Source organism: Orycteropus afer, unplaced genomic scaffold (assembly GCF_000298275.1).
Source record: "Orycteropus afer afer isolate SDZICR_OR568_19922 unplaced genomic scaffold, OryAfe1.0 scaffold00228, whole genome shotgun sequence".
NCBI classification, from domain to species: Eukaryota; Metazoa; Chordata; class Mammalia; order Tubulidentata; family Orycteropodidae; genus Orycteropus; species Orycteropus afer.
In genome coordinates, this window is record NW_006921815.1 from 989532 (window position 1) to 995719 (window position 6188).

At 37.1% G+C, this 6188-nt stretch overlaps 1 pseudogene; it reads left to right on the plus strand.

Annotated features, from left to right (window-relative positions):
* Positions 1 to 320: 320 nt before the first annotated feature.
* LOC103203769 overlaps positions 321 to 6188 on the plus strand; it is a 26233-nt pseudogene continuing 20365 nt past the window's right edge.

A 6188-nucleotide genomic window follows, 5' to 3' on the forward strand; every position in this document is an offset into this window, starting at 1 on the left:
TTACTGGTGATTGGAATACAAAATTTGCAAACAAGAAAGAAACATCAGTAGTTGGAAAATATGGCCTTGGTGGTAGAAATGATGCCAGAGATTGCATGATAGAATTTTGCTAGACCAAGTACTTATTGCTTGCAAATACCTTTTTCAACAACATAAATGGAGGACTTTGTCAGATAGAATGCACAAGGATTAGATTGAATAAATCTGTGGAAAGAAGAGGTGATGTCTTCAGTCAAAACAAGATCAGGAACTTTTGCCCAGTCAGCATGGGTCACAACTGGACTCTGCACCACTCAGACCTTCACCATGAACATCCAACTTTCATCGATATAAATGAAGACGATCAGACTGATGAGCTTTGAGCTAATCTGAAGTCTAAAGGAGCTGAAATTTCAGAAGAAAATTCAGAAGGTGGACTTCAAGTATATTTAGCTCAAATTATTGAAGTCTGTAATGTAAGTGTGAAGGAAGATGATAAAGATGTTGAAAATGTGATGGGCAGCGTGGTCTCTCTCCTCTTGATCCTAGAACCAGACAAGCAACAAGCTCTGATTGAAAGCCTATGTGAAAAGTTAGTCAAATTTCAAGAAGGTGAATGTCCATCTCTGAGGCTACATTTGCTAAGCAACTTTTTCCATGGGATGGATAAGAATACTGTTATAAGATACATAGTGAACTGTAGTCTCATTAAAGTTGCAGCACTTGTAGAGCCATCCAGTACATTCCAACTGAGCTGGATCAAGTTAAAAAAATGGATTTCTGACTGGAAACTCACCACTGAGAAAAAGTACACCCTTTTAAGGTTACTTTATGAGGCACTTGTGCATTGTAAGAAAAGTTATACTGTTTCAAAATTCAAGGTGGAACTAATGGGAAATTATACAGAGGATAATGTTTCTCAGGAAGGAGTTGATGCTCACAGGTGTATTGTTCAACCATTGTATGATCCAAATGCATTCTTTTTTGATGATCTTCTACTTTAAAAACAGTCAACTTTTTGAAAGGTGAGTTTATTCATGATCTTTAAACCATTTTTATGAGGGCTAAATTGGCATCATATGTCAATTTTTGTTAGAACAGTAAGGACTCCATTGATTGACTTTGGTTATTACTTGAACAGAACATGGCAAAAATGAGATTACTTACTTTTACAGGGTGGGTAGTGGAAAATAAAGAAATTTCTTTTGACACAATGAAGCAAGAACTTCAGATTGGAGCTCATGATGTTGAAGCATTTGTTGTTGATGCAGTAAGAACTAAAATGGTATATTGCAAAATTGATCAGACCCACAGAAAAGTAGTTGTCAGTAACAGCACACTTAGGACATTTGGAAATCAGCAGTGGCAACAAATGTATGACACACTTAATGCCTGAAAACAAAACTGGAACAAAGTGAAAAACAGCTTTCTGAGTTTTTCTGAAACCAGAGTTTTTCTGAACATAATTTTGTTCTTTTGGAAAAAAAGCTAAAATCAAAATAAACCATTATAAACTGAAAAAAAAAAAAGAAGGCCAGGAGCTTATTTTGGAGCAGACCATCACTTGCTCATATGCAAGTTCAAGTTGAAGCTGAAGACAATTAAAACAAGTACACCAGAGTGAAAATATGACCTTGATTATATCCCACCTCAATGTAGAAGCCATCTGAAGAACAGATTTTACTCATTGAACACCAATGACTGAAAACTAGATAAATTGTGGCATGACATCCAGAACATCACACATGAAGAAAGAACATGGTCAGCAAAAACACAAGAAAGAAAAAAAAAAAAAAAGAAGAAGAACAAAATAGATTTCAAATGGCCCTCTGAAACTTACTCTTGGATAGAGAGTAGCTAAATGAATGGAAGAAATGATGAGATAAAAGAGCTGAACAGATGATTTCAAAGGGCAGCTCAAGAAGAGAAAGTAAAGCATTACAACGAAAAGTTCAAAGACTTGGATTTAGAAAGTCAAAATGGATGAATGTGCTTAGCATTACTCAAGCTGAAAGAACTGATGAAGAAATTCAAACCTTGAGATGCAATATTGAAAGAATCTATGGAAAAATATTGAATGAAGGAGGGACCATCAAAAGAAAATGGAAAGAATGCACGAGTCACAGTACCAAAAAGAACTGGTTGATATTCAACTATTTCAGGACGTCACATATGCTCAAGAATCAATTATATTGAAGGAAGAAGTCCAATCTGCACTGAAGGAATTGGTAGAATATCCAATTGAGATGTTTGCACAAACAGACGCAGCACTAGAGGTGCTTACTCATTTACACCAAGAAATTTGGAAGACAGCTACCTGACCAACTGAGTGAAAGAGATCCATATTTGTGCCCATTGTAAAGAAAGGTGATCCAATAGAATGTGGATATGGCCAAACAATATCAATAATATCACATGTAAGTAAAATTTTGCTGAAGATATTTCAAATACAGTTTCAGCAGTGTATAGAAAGAGAACTTGCAGAAATTCAAGCTGAATTCAGAAGAGGGCGTGAACCAAGAGATATCATTGGTGAGGTCAGATGGATGTTGGCTGAAAGCAAAGAATACCAGAAAGATGTTTACCTGTTCTTTATTGACTATGCAAAGGCATTTGATAGTGTGTATCACAAAAATGTTATGGAAAGCATCGCAAAGAATGGTAATTGCTAAACACAAAATTGTGCTCATGAGGAAACTGTACAACCAAAGAGGATGTCATTTAAACAGAACAAGGAAATAATGCATGATTTAAATCAGGAATGGTGTGTGTCAGGGTTGTATCCTTTCACCATACTTATTCAATCTCTATATTGAGCACATAATCCAAGAAGCTGGACTATATGAAGAAAAATGCTGCAGCATCAGAATTAAGGAAGACTCGTTAATAATCTACAATATGCAGATGACACAACCTTACTTGCTGAAACTGAAGATGACTCGAAGCAATTACTTAAGAAGATCAAAGACTATAGTATAGATTACACCTCAACATAAAGAAAGCAAAAATCTTCACAACTGGAGCAATAAGCAATATCAATATAAAGGATGAAAAGGTTGAAGTTGTCAAGTTTTCATTTTACTTGGCTCCATAATCAACACCCTTGGAAACAGCAGTCAAAACATCAGAATTCTTAATGCACTGGGAAAATCTGCTGCAAAAGACCTCTTTAAAGTGTTAAGAGGTGGGATTCAAAATGGAGTCTCGCCAGTGAGCAGCACGCTTTTACCCTCTGGAATCTAAGGTCTTCGAAAACTAGACACAACAGTTTGAATTGGGAACTTACGTGCTCTGAACAGCTCACAGAATCAAGGTGCATCAAGCGCAGAAGAGCAGAATTAGAGAAAAGGCACAGGGAGAATATTTAGGAAAGAGCTATCGCGGAGAATGGATGGGCATCTGAGAGAGGCATTAGAAAACTTTCTGGAGCAGTCACTGTGTGCTGGGCAAGGATGGCCACCTGAGATCCCCGAGCCAGGGGGGAGGACGCCTTGTAACAGCATACCAGAGACCACTCTGGTATTCCGGCAGGCAGAGGCGGAGACCTGCCTCCAGCAGCTGATTTTGATTTTTTTGGAGGTAATTTGGGTCTTCCAGGTGCAGGCGGCCACAGCCAACTCTGCTGAGATTTGTCAGAGAACTTATTGTTGCTACAGGAAGGCTAGCACCCTCCTTTTCCAGTGGGTCACAGAGTGGGCTGGGGTCAGACTGGGAGACATCATGCTTTTCTTTGTCACAGAGATCAGGACTGCAGGTCACTAGCAGCTATTGGCGGAAATTTGCGAGGCTCTAACAATAGGAATCTTTCCTGAGATTGAGCCTGGTCTTGCAAATAAATACATCATCAATAATAGCCTGCTCAAAGCCCTAGAAACCAACCATAGCAACACCAAGCTTTCTGTCTTCTGCTCCCACCTTCTCCTCCAATTTCTTCAGTCATTCAATAGAAGAAAACATATTCAGCCAATTACCATAAAACCTTCCACATTGAAGTCTAAACTGTCTTTTGGAAAAAAAACAGAAACTCTTATTCACACTACACACAGTGATTCCACCATCACAAAGGAAACAGCAGAGCGACCCAACACACTTGAATCAATAATAAAATAAAACACACCAGCTTCACCTTTTCAAAATATTAAACCACAAACCCAAGAAAAAACAAATCAACACGTAACAAGCAGGTAGTGACAACTTAAAGAGACAGCACTCTACCAGATAGTAAGGGCTTAAGAAGAGGTTCTGCTTTCCAGTAACCCCAACAATTCTCTGGACATGGACTGCATGACTGAAAAGGACCTAGTTTACACCTTCTTCTTTTTTTCCTTTTTCCTTTTTCATGGTTAACCTCATCTCTTCTTGTTTGTTTGTTTGTTTTTGTTTTTGTTTTGTTCTGCTTTGTTTTTGGTTTTTCACTTTTTTTTTTTTTAGTGTTGGTTTGTTTCTTTGTGTGTTTTCTTTATTCATTATTCTCTATCTCTACCTTTTTCCTCTCAGTGACTTATCCCCAGATATTGCAGATTTAACTGTTTATTCCTCTTTTCCCCCCTTTTTTCCTTTTTATTTTTTTTTTGGGGGGGGGAGTACTGGTCCTGTTTGATTTCATGGTGTATTTTTTGTCTATGTCCTTTTAGTTTTTTTGATGGCTATTCAATTGAAATGTATGCCTAACTGACTGAGAGACAGCAACAGTCCCCATAAGATACAAGTACACTCACACCTCCTGCAACTTCACTTACTGAGCAAGAGCCAGCACCTCCTTCTCCACCAATGGGCCAATGATAAAAAACCACCCAGAAGAGCCTGATCACCCTTGGCTGCTCTTCACAAGCAATTAACAGAGATCTTAATATAATACCATGATGCTTTGGAGAAAACTGATCATCACAGTCCACACAAAGAAGCAAGATAAAGTGGTAGAGACAAGGGAACAGGATACAGAACCAGAGCACATCCATGAGGAAGAAACAGCATTGGAACTCTCTGATAAGGAATTCAAAAGAATTATATTTAAGTATCTTCAAAGGACTGAGAGACAGACCAAAGAAAACACAGAAATAAACTTAGAAGAATTTTGGAAGAAAATACAAGAACAAAATGAAAAATTAGAAATGATTCTAAATCTACAGATAGAAATTCAGAAGATTAATACTAGATTATTAGAAATAGATCACACATTAGAAGGGCAAAAGAGTAGAATTAATGCAGTAGAAGACAGAAGTAATGAGATTGAAGACAAATACCTGTATATTTCTTTGGAAACAGATCAGTCAGAAAAAAATATCAAAACAAAATGAAGAAAGCCTAAAGTTCATGTGGGATACCATCAAAAGAAATAATCTACATGTCATCGGAATTCCAGAACAGGAAGAGAAAAATAAAACCACTGAGAAAATTGCCCAAGATCTGTTGAAGGAAGACTTTCCTGGTATGATGATAGAGGAGAACATATCCATTCAGGAAGTCCAAAGAACCCCAAACAGGATAGATCCTAAAAGAAAATCACCGAGACATATCATCATCAAACTCACCAAAACCAAAGACAAAGACAAAGACAGAATCCTGAGAGCAGAACAAGAAAAACAAAAAGTCACATACAAATTTCAGCCAGTAAGAATAAGCTGTGATTTCTTAGCAGAGACCATGCAAGGGAACAGACAATGGGATGGTATATATAAAACAATGAAAGAGAAAAATTTTCAACCAAGAATTATATACCCAGCAAAATTATCACTCAAATATGATGATGAAATAGGAGATTTCCAGATAAACAGAAACTAAGGGAATTTGTTAAAACCAGACCAACCTTACAAGAGATGGTAAAGGGAGTCCTTTGAACAGAGAACCAAAAATAGCAAATAACAACCGACCTTTAATACACAAGATGACGTAACCCAGAAACCACAGCTATGGACATATCCAAAGTAAAATGAGCTTACAAGACTGTAAACAGGGAACTAGAGACATCAATTGGCAAATGAGGACAACTACAAACAAAAAGAGGGAAAAAACTCTGTAGTTACAGAACTTCTACATGGTGAGGAAGTTAAGAGACTTGCAAGACAGAATGGACTATTCTAAATTTGGGGAGAAAATTATAACTCATAGGGCAACCTCAAAAACAATAAACCTTCATATCAAAATAAAAAAGAGGACAAACACAAATACTCAGCAAATACTAAATCAACAGCAACTAAGGAAATGATAAC